A 19175-nucleotide genomic window follows, 5' to 3' on the forward strand; every position below is an offset into this window, starting at 1 on the left:
GGGAAACATCTTCTGGCTCAACGCTTCAAACAGGGCCAACCCATGTGTGCTTGGCTCCGTGTACTCGGCCAGACCATCCTGGCTGCTGGAGTCCTTGGTCTAGGGATCTGCCCATTCACAGCAGATAGGAGGCAGATTGAACCCTGCACAACCTTGAAACGCAACCTTCAGTGGTCCATTTTCCCCAGTAAGGTTACATCTCTCAAAGCTTCTAGAACCCCCCAGACATAGTCTGAACAGCTGCAATGAAGCATCTCCTACACCTGGGAGGGACAGACAGCTCATGTTAACACTACACACTAATTAATATATATGGCAGCCCCAAGAAGTTGGTATTTGTATGGTCCCCATTTTACAGATGATAAACATGAAGCCCAGAGAGGACAAGCAATACCCTGAGACTGCACATCTGGAGAATTTCGATGTGCACTCATGTCTGCCGATGAGTTCAGGGCCATGGCATTTAGCATAGGTACATTGCCACATCCAGTTAAGAAAGGGGATAGAAGGAGGTGAATGTTCGATCTAGTGTTGGATTTCAAATGGTGACAGTCCAGAGGACCTCTGGGTACCCCAGATGCCACCAACCATCCTGACTCAAGCAGTAAAGGCACCTGATTCATACCTGGCTTACATCCAGTCTACATTTACAGTGTAATTAGCTGGCCCATCAGATTTTAAAAGATGGAATGGGTGAGGTTTCTGCATGGGTCCATTAGAGATTTGGTGACAAACACCCAAAGTGCTGATGGACCGAGAGGCCATGCACTTTGACTTTGGGACAGATATATTTCTCTGATGTGTGACTTCTTTGCCTCCACATTCATCCCCATGCTTTCCACTCCCTTGTGTCCTGCATCCTCAGGTGTCTGCCAGGTTGTCTCTTCTTCCTGGCTTGTTGATGTTAATTCTCTTTAGCCAGGGTCTTTTTAAAATGGGAGCTAGTGAGTAATGAAGCAGTAACTCACCCTTCAGATCTAGTGGACCCAAGGCCACAGGGCAGCTCCTATTAAATGGAAAGGTCTGAATTATTATCCTATAATTCACCCCCTGGAAGTGTCTTAATTCAATTATACTATGTCCCCCTGAATGACTATTAAAAGAAATGGAAGAAAAAAGGTCCTGGATCTTTTCTTGTTACAATCCAAAGTAATTTCCAGGGCCAAGACTTCTTCCTTTAAAGTCATTAGGAAGAAAATTAAACAAGAAGATGAAAGGAAAGTCCTCTATCAGTGCAACCTGGCACCACAGTCAGCCCGACATCAGCTGATGGAGCAGCCCCAGGAATCGGTGGAATACATGTTGCTTCTCTTTGACCCTATCTTTTTTATTTCTACCCTGTCTTGTGGTGTGTGTGTGTGTGTGTGTGTGTGTGTGTGTGTGTGTGTGTGCACTCACATGTGTAAGGGACAGAGAGACAGGGAAAGAGAGAGAGAGAGAGAGAGAGAGAGAGAGAGAGAGAGAGAGAGAGAGAGAGAGAATGTATGTGTGTTGTCCTTATGAGTTAAAACTACTGCAGATTTTGCTTACACTCTGTCCAATCAATGACTAGGGAAAACTTTGTATAATTAGTTTAGATGGGCTGCTGTGCATGGTGGCACACACCGATAATCACAATAGTTGGAAGAGACACGCAGAAGGATTCAAGGCAACACTACGATGGAGAGTAAGACACTGTCTCAAACAAACAAACAAAATAAAATAAAATAAATAAAAGATCTGAGGAAGTAGCTCAGATAATGCACTTACCCAACATGGACAAGGCTCCAGATTTAATTCACACCAGTCATTTTCAAAAGGAATCAAATATAATCCAAGTTGGGAAAGCCTCCAGAGAACGTAGGGTTCCCTCAGGTCTTAGCTTGGGTTCTCCTAAAAGGAGAGACTGAGACGGCTGCATCGCTGATCTGAGAGGAGGATGAGATAAGAAGAGGAAGGCAGGTGCTTCTGTGTTGAGATGTGGTCTCTGGGATGCTGCTTCTGGGGGACAGAGGAAACTTTAAGAGGCACAGCCTAGGTAGATCAGAGGAGACATGCCCTTGAAAAACACATTGGGACCTCTCTCTCTCTCTCTCTGTCTCTCTCTCTGTCTCTCTGTCTCTCTCTCTCTGTCTCTCTCTGTCTCTCTCTCTCTCTCCTGTCTGTCTCCTGTCTCCTGTCTCCTGTCTCCTGTCTCCTGTCTGTCTCCTGTCTCCTGTCTCCTGTCTCCTGTCTCCTGTCTCCTGTCTCCTGTCTCCTGTCTCCTGTCTCCTGTCTCCTGTCTCCTGTCTCCTGTCTCCTGTCTCCTCTCTCCTCTCTCCTGTCTCCTCTCTCCTCTCTCCTCTCTCCCCTCTCCCCTCTCCTCTCTCCCCTCTCTCTCTCCTTCCTCTTTTTCTTCTCCTCACCCTCCTTCTCCCTTTCCCCATCTCTACATCTCCATCCCTGTCTTCATTCCTTTCTTCTACAAGAAAGCAAAGTCATGTTTTACCCTGTAGGACCTCACACATTAACAGCCACATGACAGGGCTGGGCTAGAAGAGTACATGCTTTGGAGATAGGAAATTTGATTGCCATGGGCATGTTATTTGTCCTGCAAAGCCTCATGTGTTGGAAGTTTGGTTCCCAGGGTGACAGTGTTAGAAAGTGTTTGGGGCTTTAAGAGGTGGGGGCCAGTGGGGGGTATCTTCGAAGGGACAGTAGCTCCCGAGTCTCTCTCACATTTCTTGGTCAAGGATGCTACTGCTCTGTCCTGCATGTATTCTAGTAACCTATTACAACATTTCTACTGAGCCGATGTAGGTACTGTTGTGGTTTGAATCTGAAATTTCTCACACAAGCTCCTGTTCTGAGTACTTGTCCCCCTGGTGGCAGTATTATTTGGGAAAATTGTAGAGATATTAGAATGTGGACTTTGCTGGTAGAAGTGAGCCACTGGGGACAGGCCTATGAATATTGTAACCTAACCCTGGTCTCTCTCCTTCCTAGTTTACTATGATGTGAAGCCTTCTGTCTTAGTTAGGGTTTCTATTGCCATAAAGAGACACTATCACCACAGCAACTCTTACAAAGGAAAACATTTAATCGGTGCTGGCTTACAGTTCAGAGGTTCAGCCCATCGTCATTATGGTGGGAAGCGGTACTGGCTAGGTAACTGAGAGTTCTACATCCCGATTTACAGGCAGGAAGGGAGAGTAACACTGAGTCTGCCTTGAGCATCTGAAACATCACCCCCAGTGACACACTTACCCCAACAAGGTCACACCTCCCAATAGTGTCTCAGCTGTCTCCCATGAGACTATAAAGGCCATTTTCATTCAAACACCCACACTTCTATAACATAGTCCCCTGCCATGAACTGAACATGATGACTCCTCTTCCATGGTAAAAGATGTAGGAGGATCACAAATTGAAAGGAACACTGGGATGTATAGTAAGACCCTGTCTCAAACACACAAAATAAACAAGCAAAAGGTCTGGGGGAAATAGCTCTGTGCTAGCACACTTACCCAACATGGATGAGGCTCCAGGTTCAAGTAGCAGCAGGCAAGACAAAAGATTTCTCCCTTAAGTTACTTCTGTTGGGTACTCTGTTCAGTGTCACTGAAGATGAGTGCCCTCAAACCTCCAGAACTACCAGCTAAGCAGTCTCCTACTGTAATGCTGAACTATCTAGGGTTTTATAGGTTCATTTCTAGAGTTTTTGTGTGCTGAATGAGTGTGCAGAAAGCAGATTCAGCCCAGAGATAGAGGCCAGTGTCTGACAACCCACAAGCCATATCTGGGGAACATGAATGGCTTGAGAGAAATGCATATTACAATGGATACACTGAGAGACAGGGGAGATGGCTTAGTTGGCAAAGTGCCTGTCATGCATGCATGGAGGTCTGAGCTCAGTCCCTAGCATTTATATGAATATATACACATATAATACTGGGAACAGGGGAAGTGGGAACAGGCAAATCCCTGAGCTCCCTGCCCAGCCAGCCTAGCTGAGTCACTGAACTCCAGGTTCAGTAAGAGACCCCCCCCCCCATCTCAAAAAGTAAGGCTGATGGTGCCTGAAAACAACATCCAAGGTTGACCTATGGCCTCCATATGCATTTGCACACAAGTGCATGTTAGTCCCCCCTACACACACACACACACACACACACACACACACACACACACAAATACACACACACTCACCAATGGGATAAAAAGATATATTTACTTAGGAATCCAGATTTCTGGTTTGATTGAATGCCAAAAGGTCTTGCTTCACTGACCCCCCCCCCCCAACATTGCTCAACCCTGGTTGTACCTGTTGCGGGTGCCCTAGTACCTTGTGGTCCTCTCTGTTTCACCCCCAGTAGATAGCACTTTCTACTGGCTTGTTTTACCTCTCCTTATCCGCTGGGCTTTGTAAGCTTTCCGAATTTATAATGGTATGCTAGTTCATCAGACCAAAGGCAGTTGTTCTAGAAGTACACAGGCAAAACAACAAAATCCAATTCAGATCTACTTATCTTTCCAACCACTTTAATGAGGGAGAGGCTGCCGAAGTGTGGCTTCTATTATCAGCTATGAATATATTATGAAGAGGATGGGTGTCTGTCAAGGCACTATTCCATTTAGAACAGGAAACAGTGCTCCAGTGTCGAGAATCAGAGGGCCAGGCTAAGCACCCATTGAGCTGAAGGAACTACCAGCCTAAGTATGAAGCCCACAGAGAGAGGAAGAAGACACTCCACACTCAAGTAATGGCTTCTTCTGGTTTCTGTGTGCTTTGAGCATGAGATACTGAATGTGTAGATGCTGAAGAACTTCAATAAAGCATTTGTCTCTGTGTTGGACAGCGGAGCCACTCATTCCCTCTTTGTCTTTAACCCTATCTTCTCCTCTGCTCCTCCCCCATGGGCACCCTCCTTTACAGTACATTCTTTTCACTTGATGCCAGCTGTCTAGAAAGTCTTTCACCAGATATTTACACAGGTCACTCATCCCTTGCTCCAGGCCTTCCTTACATACACTTCCAGGGGCTTCCCTAGTTAAAACGTTTATTCTCTGCTCTTCAAAATCCCTGTCACCACTACTAGTTTTATTTATTTCTCTTTATTGCCTATTTAACTGTCTGTAATAAGGTATTATTTGTCTTGATTTAGAGTATAACTTGCTTAGGGGAAAATTACTTGCCTAGAATATGGGAATCCTGAGTCTAATCCCCACCCCCAAAAAATTTATCCTAATTTTTACATCTTGACACAGCCTCAGATGTTATACCTAACGTCACAGCCTAGTGTCTTCTGCTACACCAGGCTGGTGTGTGAGTTACTCATCTCCCTTGTTCTATGACTCTAACCCCAGCATGCTCTGGGCTCTGTGAAGAACGTGGACTTTAAAAATAGACTTTACTTACAGAATCTAGGCTAGTGCCTGACAGTGGCAAATGAGCGGTGGAGTCTGGCACAGCAATGCTGACAAGAGTTGAGTGAGCCTCCGAGTCAAATTCCTGAATTCATCCATGCAGTCATTTCACACACACACACACACACGCACACACACACACATACATACATACATACATACATACATACATACAAAACACACACACAAACATACACACACACATGCGCACACACACACACACATACACACATACATACATACAAAAACACATACACACACATACACACACACACACACACACACAATACTTCCTACATGCCAGACATAAGTAAGTGAGCTCCATCTCTCTTTTCTCTCTTTAGAATAGCAGCAGAAGCCCATTTTCTCAAGAAGAGGCTCCATAGCCAGTTTAAACTGAATCTAGATATCTTCTGGAAAGTCCATAATAAAATAGCACAGACTTAAGCAATACAAACTTCATTTCCACACATTTCAGGAGACAAAAAGTTCAAATAAAAGTGTTTGTGATGTCATTTTCTTCTGGGGCCTCTCTTCGAGGTGTAGTGGTAGCACCTTCCCAGCCATGTTCCTCTCTGGCATTTCACCTACATGTAACACATCCGATGTGTCTTACTTCTCAAAAGGATGTTGGTCATACTGGATTAACATCACCTGTAAAAACTTCATCCTAACTTAGTTACCTCCTAAATGCTGTCTCTAAATGCAGCTATATTCTGACATGTTGAGTGTTAAGACTTTCACGTATGTATGCCCAGCACCTAACAGTTGGGCTGGATGGCACAGAGATTTCCTCCAGCTAGCAAGCACTCTATGTCTGCGCTATATCCAAGTCTACATGCCATCTCAATAAAGCCAAAAGATTCCCATCAAACTGAAGGTGACACATGCCACGTTTGCTGACATTTATTCTTCAGTAAGCACTGAGTCTTCTAATATCTGAATGTCAGTCTTCTAGGCTGCGTGGCAAGAACTAAAATAGCTAGTTCCAAACCTATTTCATTATTATTGAGATCGGTGCTCTGAAGAAGACATAAGGAGTAACACTCGGGGCAGGTGACAGCAACTAGACTTAGAAATGAGTAGGCCTTCCCTGAAGAGGTGACATTTGAGCCTCATAAATAACTATCAGTGAGACAAGTTACAGCAGACAGGGATCCAGGCAGAAAATACCATGTGTGAAAAGGCCCTGACATGAGATGGAGCAACAAACAAAAGCAGGCCAGTAGAGTGGAGCTGGACTTCAGCATGCAAACTGAGAGTGAGGGAGGGGGGAAAGAATAGAACACAAAACTCAGATGAGTTTGTAAGGTTTACATCCAGACTATAGTCAGGTAAAGAAGGGAAACCATCTCTCCACCTACAGCATAGGCACTGGCAATGAAATCTCAATTGTGATCATGATCGTCTGTTATCCCTGTCTTCTCTGTTAACATGGCTTTCTTTGCCATCAGCAGGCCAGGTAAGCCAGTGCAGTGTTTATACCAAAATTCAGAAAAGAGCCCTCCATTCCTTGATTTAAAAAATTACAGTTTACAATGCAACTTTTGATGTCTTTCAAAATCTACCCATTGTGTGTCACCAGTTCCGGTCCATCACACTGGGACTCTTGTCTAGTCCTAATCAAACATCCATCTTTAGAAGATCCTGTGTAAATCAAGCTGGTTTTTTCTCATAAGAGGCAACGCCAAGCAAGATAAAGTTATTGCAAAGTTCTCTACACGGTGTGATGGTTAGTGCCTTCGTCAGTGTTCTATTGCTGTAAAGAGAAGCCATAACCATGGCAACTCTTATAAAAGAACTCATTTAATAGATGCTTGCTTAAATTTAGAGGTTTGGTCCAGTATGGTCATAGTAGGAGGCATGGCAGCATACAGGCAGACATGGTGCTAGAGAGATAACTAACAGTTCTACATCTGGATCATCAGGCAGCAGGAAGAGAGACTGGGTCTGGCTTGAGTAATTGACATCTCAAATTCCACTCCCAGTGACACACTTCCTCCACCAAGGCTACAGCTATTTCAATAAAGGCACACCTCCTAATAGAGCCAATCCCTGGTGACCAATCATTTAAATCTATGAGCCTAGGGAAGGGGGTTATTCTTATTCAGACCACCACAGTTAGTTTTAACTGTCATCTTAATATCACCTACAGTCATCTGTGGATAATCTCAGTGAGGGATTGTCTAGATTAAATTGGCCTGTGGGCTCGTCTTGGAGGAATTATTTTGAGTACATGCGCTTGAAGTGGAAAGACTCACTTACTGTGTGACATCATTCTGTGGGCAGGGGGTCTGAAAGGGAACAGAATGCAAGCACACATTCATTAACTCAGTGCTCTCTGCTCTTGACTGTGGACGTCTGTGGATGTAACTGTGATGTGATTAGGTGATTCAGGCTCCTGCTACCTTAACTTCCCAGCAATGACAGACAGCAGCACAGACTTGGGAGCCGCAGAAATCCTTTCTCCCTTAAGTTACTTTTGTTGGGTATTTTATCATAGTACCAGGAAAAAAAAACCTAAAACGTGTGTAAGAAATCATTGTGCATTGACTTATCCATGAGTTGTGCTGGGATGTTGTGAGGGACATAGTCCTGCATCCTTGGGAGAAATCCAATGATAGGAATGGCAGACAAATGCAACAAATCAGTCCTCAGGGAAGCTCAGAGAGCAGCTAGAAATATGGCACTGCTATCTACAACACTTAGGATTTGTGGTACTTCCATTCAACTCTAGAGACAAGTAAAAGCATTAAACGAGTTGGGGGGGTGCATAAAAGAACCCAAAAGCACACAGGAAGCCCTGGCCAGCAAGAAGAACCCTATAAAGGTCATAAGTTGAATCATGTGTTGAAGACCTGGTCCCCAGCCAATGACATTCCTAAAATATGGTGGAAATTTAGGAATGGGGCTAGTTGGGGGAAGCTAATCACTTCAGGAAAAGGAGGCATGCTCTTAAAGGAGCAATTGCTAGCTCTCTCCCCTCTCCTATTATGCTGTCTGGCTGCTATGATGTAAACACATGTATCTATCACATGCTTCCATCATGATATTCTACCTTACTTTAGGCTCAAAACTATGTGCCAAGTTACCAGGTATTGAAACTCTGAACCCATGAGCCTCAATATACCAGCCCTCCTCCTTTGAGACAGACCCTCACTGTCTCACTTCGCAGCTCAAGCTGGCCTTATGCTCACACTCTTCCAATCGGCTAGAATCTCCTGAGTGCACAGTCATGCCCACAAAACCTTTCCTCCTTCCAAGTTGTTTATATCATGAGTTTTGTTACAGTGACAGAAAACTAATACCATGAACAGTGCCCCACACCCATTGCTGATGCTTCTTTTTAGCAAGATCCAAATTCTGTACTCTTTAAGATTTCTTTTTTTGTCTTAACAGGCACACTGGAAATTGCACAGGTTCTTTAGTTTTATCTTTAATCAAGTGAAATTGCACCATAATTTTGTTTAGTCATTAAAATGTTCTACAGCACATCTCAGAACAAGAGCTCTGTGAAGGGTTTTCATCAGCTTTAGTCAATCTTGAACAAGGTACAGTCACAAAATCTCAGCAGCAAGAGTGGCAGGGTGTGACAGCCTGGGCAGCCACAGTCTTTCCACTCTGCTGGTTTTTGCTAGACTTCAGAATTGTCAGTTTTCACACCCATCACTATGTCACACTTGGCTTCCACAGAACAAATTCACCTCAGAGGTCTCACAGTGTCCCCATATGTGTATGGATGGGACATAAGGCAGAGTCCTGCAAATGGATGGTGTTATCCCCAGGGCAGACAGGAAGTCTCCTCAGATTTAATTTTTAGGGAAAAAAAAGTCTCAGTTTTGTCTCTCAGAAAAGGCAACAGTCCATGACAATCCTGAAAGGGACAAAGTCTGGAGGAAAGTGATATCCCAGAATGCATTGTTAGATACAGTGCATCTAAGAATCAATTGAATAAAATGTCCACCTGTCTCTCTCCTGGATTTCACAGCTCAGAATACCCACTCATATTGGTATCTGTTGCCACCAAAGTACACAAATCCCAGCTCAAGGTGTGTATGGTGGTACTTATCCGTCATCTCAATATTAAAGACATTGAGACAGGAGAATTCCAAGTTTGATGCCAGCCTGAGCTTCATGATAAAACGTGTTAAAGGGGTGGAGGGACCTGTACTTTAATAAATAAATAAATAAATAAATAAATAAATAAATAAATAAATACCTGAATCTAAATTAGAAGCTATTGTTCCTCACTCAAAGGCTTAAGGTATAAATGGCAGTCCTATATAAAACCGTCACTGGATGGAGCTAGGAACATAGTTTGAGGTTAAGTGTGTGTACTGCTCTTGTAGAGGACTCAGTTTTGGTTCCCTGCACCTACGTATATCAGCTCACGACAACCTGTAACACCAGCTCCATGCGATCAGGTACCTGATCTCCACAGGGGTCTGTACTCATGTGCATATATCCATCCAGAGACAAATAATTAAAGAAAAACAAACTAAGTCCTTAAAGATACTCTCCAGCTGATACTACTGGCTGCCTTCTCCCCTTCACTCTTAGCTCACACACTGCTGAAATCTTGCATGATGTGTTTGCTAGGAGCTAGCACACAGTAACAAGTGAATAAAGGAATGTAGGGAGCATAACTCTCATGAACTATTAGAAATGTGAAACTTTAAAGAAGTTCTAGAAGCTGAAGAGATGGCTCAGTCAGTAAAGTGTTGGCCATGCAAGCATGAGGACATGAGTTTGATTTCCAGTTCACTTGAAAAAAAAAATCTGGCATGGTAGCATGTGCTTATAATCTCAGTACAAGGGAAGCAGAGATAGAGGATCGCTGGGGCTCACTGGCCAGCCTCTTAGCCTACTCAAAAAGCTACAGGCCAGTAAGAAACCTTGTCTCAAAGTTTAAAGCTTAAAGTCTCAGAAGACAGAGGCCGTGCCAAAGTCCTTAGAAGCTGATACACAGAAGCAAGCTGCCTGTGCCTTGGCCTGGTGCTGGCAAGGCAGGGTCTGATATGTCTGTGGCTCAGGGCACAGGTCTAAGAGCCACATGTTCCCTAGACATGGCTCCAGATTATCCTCACTTTCTACAGGGCTTTAAGGGTTCCTCACACACTGTGCTCCTCACATTTAGTGAGGTCTAAGAAAACCTCTGTTCTGATTTGAGGCCTGAAAACATGGGAAGGAGCCAGAGAGAGAAGAGAAAGTTTGGGAATTGGGTGTGGACTTCTAATGTGAGCAGCTTCTGCTCTGATGGACCAGTTAGCCGCAATTAGCACCTGTTTCCTCAAAAAGCAGTGAAGAATGGGGTGCACAGTCAAGAGGGTCACAGGACAGGCAGGTGTAGAAGAGAGGAATAAGAAGATGCACTTTCTCAAATCCCACACACAGATGAACTGAGAGACCTGAAGTTACTACTTATGCTTCTTTCTCTCTCAGCTTAGTTAGCAGTTATAAAACCCAAAAGTCAGATGTATACGCACACCCAGACAGATGCTCACACAGACATGGCACAGTGGGTCTGTATGTGGAAGGCTTCAGGACTGGAGAGGCAATGGGCTACTTGGGAGGTAGGGCCAGGCAGGAAGAAGTTAGGTAGTTGGGAATATAGCCGTGAGGATTGTAGGGTGCCTGTCTCTCCTCTTCCTTTCTGCTTCTTCATTCTCTCATGATGTACCACCGTGCTAACGGATAAAAGCATCTCAGTTTTGGAGTAGAACCTCGAGAGCCATGTGCCAATGGGAACCTTCATATTCATCACCTCAGGTAGTTAATTGTGGTGACTGAAAGATGATTGACACTATCTCCCTGCCAAAGGCTGTCTCTTCTCATGGCTAAGACCCTTTGACAAGGATAGGGAGCCATTTTCTTAGAACATCTTTATTTCTAGGGTACAAAGGACAGTTTCTTCATATGGATGGAATCATCTTCCAGGTCAGACCTGGAGTTGGCAGACTATACAGTGAGTTAGCTAGCTTGTCTGTCCCAGAGAGCCCTGAGACCCCATAGCTTACTAATCTCCTATTATGTTGGACTTCCTACCTATTGTCTCTGCTATCTGTACCTTGGCCCTTCTCATCTTCTGTTCTGTATTTGGTTCCCATGTTGAGCATCTTTGGACAAGACACCAAGTCTCGTTCACTTGCATGTTCTCTCCATGCACACACAAATCTCTGCCCTGCAAATCATCCTTGTCTTTCTGAAAAGTACAGCCAGGTCCTAATTGCTTTAGTGTTCATGACACCAAATCAGTTACTTAACTAGTGACTTAGCTGACTTAACTAATGACTTGACTAAACCCTGCGGTTTTAGGGTCCGGCTTCTCTAACACGTTAGCGATGCTGTCATGTAGGCAGCAGCAGGGATGGGTGGCCTTCTGGGTGTAAAGAGTCTAGTCTGATGTGCAGCACAGTCTCAGCCAGTATTATTAGACACACATTTGGCATATTTATCAAACAGAATCATTAACAGGCATCCTTTTTATGGGCGCTGCTTGGCAGTAAATGGATTATGTGAAAGTGCTAAGAGGACGGGGCGGGGGGTGGGGGGAGAGGCAGATGGAAGCCTGCAGGTTTCCTTTGCCACAGCCATTAAGAAGAAAAATTGTCAGCTTGACTTTGGGGTTTAGAATAAGAACAACGTACAGAAAGATAAATGGGGGCTTTTCTGTCTTCCCCCAAATCTAGGGCATGAGCTTGTGTCCCTTTTAAAACAAAATGGGTCAGGTAAGTGTAGCTGTGTGCTCAATCAGAGGCTCCCTGCCCTGTGTGTGTATCAGAGATAGGGGATCACAGAGAGGAGAAAGGGAAGAAGTGGGTGGGAAGGAAAGGGAGACAGAGAGAAAGAGAGAGAACAGAGAGAATGGGGGAGAGAAAGAGTGAGGGGGTTGTAGAGAGAAAGAAGGGAGAGGGAGAGACAGGAAGAGAAAAAGAGAGAAAGAGAGAAGACAGAAGAGGGGAAGGGAACATGAGAGGAGTTGCTCACTCTTCATGTCTTCTCATGTGGAAGTTATGGTCACCAGGAAGATGAGTCTTCTGCTGTGTATATATGTGGATGGGTCTGTGTTTACATGTGTGTGTGTGTGTGCATGTATGTGTGGGGGGAGTCTTCATGTCTGTACATGTGTGTGTGTACATGTGTGTCTTGTGTGTCTAGGTGTGTGTCTGTACATGTGTATGTGTGTATGTGTGAGTCTGTGTCTATGTACATATGTATATGTGTGTATGTATGTGTGTACATGTGTGTATGTGTAGGTGATTTTGTGTGTGTCATTCAAATGTGTATACATATGTCTGTCTGTGCACATGTGTTTATGTGTATATGTTTGTATATACACATGTGCCTATGTGTGTACGTGTGTGTGTGTGTGTGTGTGTGTGTGTGTGTGTGTGTGTGTGTATTGAACCCAGGAACCACAGTCAAAGGAATCTGACTTCATTCTGCACTTCTGCTATTCATTCTGGGTGACTCCAGACAGGATCCCTTAATCTCTATGAGCCTCAGTGTTCTCATCTACAGAATGGAGTCAAGATTTCCTATTTTGTATTGAGGGACACTGTGTACTCAGGATGGGTAGGGCCTCAAGGCATTCACATTGAACAGACAAAAGCCAGCATTATGAGAAATGTTTGGGAGGGATATTGGCAGGACTCCACTCTCATCTCCCATGATCTCCCCAGTCCCTGTGATCTTGATCAAAAGAATTCAAAGGAGACACAGAGCACAGTATCTTAGGAGGTAAAGCAAGGCACTCTGAAGGATAGGAGCAGACCATAGCCAGAGGTCCATTGTGGAGAGAATGCTCAGTGCCTAGAGTGACAGTTGTGTTACCTTAGGTGTTCATGTAAGGTTTATGCTAGTTCTGAAGTCTTTGGAACACACAGCTTTCCTGAGAGGCCTTTTCCTGTCCAGTGATTGACAGTCTCATTGGGTTGACTTTTACAGGAGAGAAAAATGGAATGTCTTTGTTCTTCACTACAAAGCCTCCTGCTTGACAGCAATCTTGTGATCTTTTGGACCATTCAGAATGTCATGTCTCCACCCAGGGCCAGAGCTTCAACTTGTATCCTATTCTTTGGACCAGTTAACGGGTAACAGAATAGATTAAACAAATTAAAGTAAGAGAGAAAAACAATGAAGTTATAAAAATGGCCATGCTTCACCAGAAGGAACTAGCATTCCTTTAATGGGCCTCCACAAAACCTGCTTTTCCCCTTTTCTCAGATCTCCGATCAACCTTTCATGTGGTTCTTTACACTTTAAGGATGGGCCTAGGGATGCTCCCTGCCACTCTCACTGTTTCCCATTGGCAAAGTTAGTGTGCTAGTAGGGTCTCTACGTGCTAAGCCAGAGCACTGCCACTGAGATGCACTCCGGTCCTAAGTCACACTACTTGTTTATATTCCATTTTCAGTAGCACAAGGAGGAAGATCCCAACAGTGACAGCTACGGTGATGGTGACAACCTCAGCAACACTTCCCAGGCCCTTACTAGAGCCTTGTGCTCTTATAGGCCAACTTCTAACATCTCTGACTCAACTCACACACCCTGAACACAGCAAAACACAGATTCCTTCATTGACAAAATACGAACCCTATTTTCCAGGAAATCTTCAGAGTGCACGAACTGAAATCATCTCTCTATTGTACATGTTCTTTTCATTGACAAATAACTTATCTATGTGGAATGCAGAATGGTAATTCAGAACATGCATGCATGCATTAGTAACAGCAATTAACACACGTGGATTGCTTTTTAAACTGACATACATGGGAGGAGGCAGGGCATGCGTGACCTGTTCATAACACAAGCTTCACTTATACTGAACATGATAATTCCAACCTCAAAGAAAGACAGGATGACTGAGGAAGAACAGTGACTATCCATCCTGCACAAACAAACTCTGACACCCTGTCTTCTCACTGCCTGTCAGAAGATAGCTTCTATCCCCCACCCAGGAGAACTGATGATACTCCTGCTACAGACCCGTCCTTGGAACAGATCTGAGCCCATGGCTCCTGGCCTCCCTATCAATTAACTCACAATAAGACCCAGTATCTGGACTTGCGAGATGACTGCAGTCACTTGCTGCCAGGCCTGACAACCTGAGCTTGTTCCCCAGGACCCATACAGTAGAGGTGAGAACTGACTCCCACAAACTGTCCTCTGATCCCTATATGCATGCTACAGCATGCATTCAGCCCTACATCACAAGCAAATACATGTAATTTAAATAATACATTTAAATGGTAGTATTGGCTTCTATGCGCACTGGGAAGTGAGCCATTGCTGGCTATCAAGGCCATCGCAGGAACCACAGACCTGCTAGGTAATTAGTACACAACAGGGACTTGGAATTGAATTGTGTGACCTTAAAGTACCTCTCGTAATGCACAGGGACCTGGGTTTATCTCCAAAGCTGGACAGTGGAAACAATTCCACCGTGGTTGCTTATGTACAGGGGAGCCTTTAGCACCATACCACCTCATCATTCTCCAAATGGTGACCGCGACCTTGGTAGTACTATGAGTGATGGAATAAAACAAGCCCCAGCAAGACAGAAGTGCTCACTTCCCGCACTTGAGGTCCTGGCTGCAGACAGCTGCTGACTCCAGCCAAGCGTAGCTACTCTTCAAGACAATAAAACACTGGAGAATCGCTAGCCTTTCAACTGTGCTCCGGAATCATTTTCTTTTCCCATTGATTCCTTGTTCAAACTTCTGGGGAAGCTAATTTGAAAGCAGGTCAGTGTTTGAAAAGGGGCCTTGTACTTCCTGCATGCTCTGTTGAAGCCCTTTGAAGACAAGAAGACAACGGGGGTGGGGGTTAAGTTGTTTCTTTTCCACCCAAATCACTCTGCTTTCAGTAAAAAAAAAAAAAATTCGCCCTGGCCTTAGACCCAAGCCTATTCTTCTCTCCTGTGTCACTGCACACTGGGCTGGTTTACAGGTCCTGGGGACACAAGTGCACTGGTGGGCATGGAAATGGTGACGTCAAGATGCACGGTACCTTTGCTACCAGGGAACAGTGCACTGAATGAACCCCAATGGCACGAATCGCAGAGTAGGAATTATACTCTTGGACCAGGGTTGGAGAGTTAGCAAACAGCACACAGGCATGAGGGACATGAATTCAACCCCTAGGTCCCATGTGAGAAGCAGTGGTGTGTGGTGGGGCACACATGCAATCCCAGTACTGGGGAGGCAGAGACAGGCAGATCCTTGGAGCTCAGCAGGCAGGCCAGCTTAGTCTCCTTGGTGAGTTCTCAAACAGTGAGAAATTCTGTCTCAAGAAAAGGTGGACTGGAGAGAGAGGGAGAAAGAGGGAGAGAGAGGGGGGAGAAGAAAAGGAAAGGAAGAGAAGTACCTAGTCTGCAGACGATGGTTTTGCTTTGTTTTGTCTGTCTCCAAGTAGAGCTCAGGAGGCCAGGGCTGGAAGGAGTGAGGAGTGTAGTGATTTTTTAACACCTAGATTCTGGACCTGCATTTGGGTCACTGGAGCTCTGCCTGTCTGTTTCAATCAGAAGCACAGCAGCTCCACCAAAAGCTTCTTACAGCCTCCAGGAGCAGTCCTAGGCTGCACAGTGTAAACCTGTGTCCAGCTCGAAGCAGACAAGTAGCCCAGACCCCTGTTCAGAAGAGGGGCTGTCTCAGATGCCTTGTCCCCTGGCACCCTTAACTTTTCTCACACAGGAGCCCAGCATTCAGAAACTGTGGGGTGCCTCAGAGCTGATTTTCCGAGCTCTCTTGCAAAGCTTATTTCATATCACTCCCTGCCTGATTCTTTCATCCCTGCAATCAATTGGAATTTGACCTCTGTGACTTGAGGCTCCTTTATGTTCCTCCATTCTCTCCCTTCTATCTTGACTATGGTCCAAGCTCCTTATGTTTATTTTTATTCAAATCAGTCTGTGGGATGATGGTCAGAACCCATTGCTCATAACTAAGGACAGCAACAAGAAGTACTAGGAGACAGGACATTCTTGAAATTTCTTGGTCACATCTATATTCAACCAAACCATCCATCAAATGGTAGTCTAAATCAAGACATTTAAAAGCGCCCAACAATGTGAAATATTTTACTCTCGTGAACTAATTTTTCGGAGGAAATTACTGGATGTATAGGTAGATGTGTGGATGGATGGATGGATGGATGGATGGATGGATGGATGGATGGATGGACGGATGTGTGAGTAAATGGATAGATGGATGGGTGAATGAATGGATGGATGGATGGATGGATGGATGGATGGATGGGTGAATGAATGGATGGATGGATGGATGGATAAATGAGATGGGTGGGTGGATGGATGAGTAGATGACTGGATAGATGGATGGATGAGTATGTAGATGAACATATGAATGAATGAATGGATGTCACCAAAAATAAATGAGCAAAAAACAATGAGGAACACACAGGTTCTGAGAAATCTAATATGGCAGACACGCAATGTTAAGTCTCAGAACAATATTGAGCTTAGAATGACCACCATTAAAAGTGGTCAGGGAGTTGCTATTACATAAAAAAAAAAAGGATGGAATCTGAAGGATATTTGGAGTTACGTCCATACATTTAGAAAATTATTGAAAGTATCTTTTGAAGAAAATGGACATGTGCAGAAGCTAACTTGTTTATCCAGGGTTTATTAATATTACACTTCCGTTCCCCAAAATACAATGTTAAAGAAATTCAAAATAAATGCATACAGAAAAATCTAAGCACACAGTTCAGAGATGGCCAATATGTATATTCATAATAATAGGATATTATCATTGACTTAATCAAGAATAAATTTTGACATAGTTAAATTAAGACATACTGAATTGATACAATAAAGGATTGGAAGATAAACTAGGAAAGATAATTTAAGAAGAACTGAAAGAGCTCCTTTGATTTGATCAAAAGAGATAACACCTTTGCTTTCCTAATCAAAAGCCAATAGGTAATTTCCAAAACAAGAAAAAGATAATAAGTGCCTAAGCATATTAGAGGTGTGTGGAAAGGAATAGCCAAAGTAATGATTGGGGGGAAAAAAACTATGAAGAGTCCAGTCTGGAGAGCAAGAGGTGGGCAGAGGCTGCTGCACTCCAGGCTGATCTACTTCACCAAAGCCAGTAAAGATTTTTATAAATTTTAGGCTCAAACATGTACTATTTTACTATACAATCAAATGTAACAATATGCAATTAAAGATAGAAAATACAGAAAATTTGAAGAAAGAAATGTAAAGAGATTATAACAATTTGTATTCTGAATTAACTATCCTTAAATGTTCACACTCTTGACTTTCACTCCAATCTTTTTGCTTTTTAGAGCCAGTGATTATAAAGTAGTGCAGTCTTCTAGTTTTAACATTTTCCATCTAATATTAGACCATGAAAACATTCTCAAGTCATCATAATTATTAAAAACGATCAACATTATTTTAACATCTGTGTGATTGTTCATTAAAGAGTGTTACAATAATTTATCCAATTGGTCCCTTATTATTGAACATTTAAGTTCTGTCCATTTTTTATCTTAATTTTTTTCAAGTATGCCACAGCAAACATCCTGTACATAAACTATCTCCTTGTCTCTGAATTATTTTCTCAGAAGAAAAATTATCAGATCAACAATAAGAAAACAAGCATGTAATGAGTAAAATCCATCGAAATTGACATACAAACTTAATAAATAAAAAAAACACATAATTGTTTTAGTTTTTTTAAACACTACATTTGATGAATCTTCTGTAAATTGTTCTTCACCCTGGGGCCAGCCACATCTGCCAACTTGGAGACAAAATCACTAGGCTGCAGTTGGAAGGGAATGCTTATTTAGACAATGACTTCTGCACGGAGAGACGATGAAGGATGAAGGGTTGCTATCATCAAATGACTTCCCCCAGAGCATCCCCAGCTCCATTCTCATAGTTATTCCCAGAGAACATCCCTCATCCAAGCACACTTAGTGGTGGAATATGGACTAGACCCTCAGGCTTCTTCCTGCAGTCCATTGGCACCCTCACCACAGTCTTCCTCTAATCACTTGAGTCTTTTACTATTAATACCTCGACTGGTCACTGACAGTTAAAGACAGTTCAATGGAGTAGACATCCTATGGTCAGCCCAGGACTTTCTGGGCTCTCTGAATACTAAGCACACACCTCTGTTAGAAGGAAATGAGCCACTGCTAGAACAGACCCGTAATTGATGAAAAACAAAGAAAAGAAAGAACTCACATTTTATTTGGAGATTAATTTGGAAATGCCATGCCTCAGGAAATTAAGAGAGGACATTTAAATCCAGCTACAGCCTGAAGCAGATTCAACTAATAGATCCATGACTCAAAAATAAACACAGAAGTAAATTTATATTACAGAATTAAGACACAGATGTAAAAATAAATGAGATGCTGACACTGTTTGCTACACATTGCTGACATAAGAACAACTGACTAATACATGGTTAAAGATGTGTCAGGATCTGCTCACAGTCTATGCATCAGCATGTTCCTCCCAGACTCCTCATGCCTCACAAGGATCAATAATAATTTTTTTTAACTATAAACACATTTAAAGAAATGGAACATCACATAGTTTGCTATGTTAATCAATTATCAGTATAAGAAATAAAGACCAGGAGCACACCAGATATGACTCCCACCGGAACCATGTGGAAGACACCCAGAGGTTCTGGGCATCACTAGGATGAACAAGTAAATGGTGGAGAGATGGAAGAGAAAGAGAAGCAGAAGGATGTGGGCACAATGAAGAGAGGCAGAACTGGAGTCTCAAAGGTAGTGAG

This window comes from Arvicanthis niloticus, chromosome 1 (assembly GCF_011762505.2).
Source record: "Arvicanthis niloticus isolate mArvNil1 chromosome 1, mArvNil1.pat.X, whole genome shotgun sequence".
Lineage (NCBI taxonomy): Eukaryota > Metazoa > Chordata > Mammalia > Rodentia > Muridae > Arvicanthis > Arvicanthis niloticus.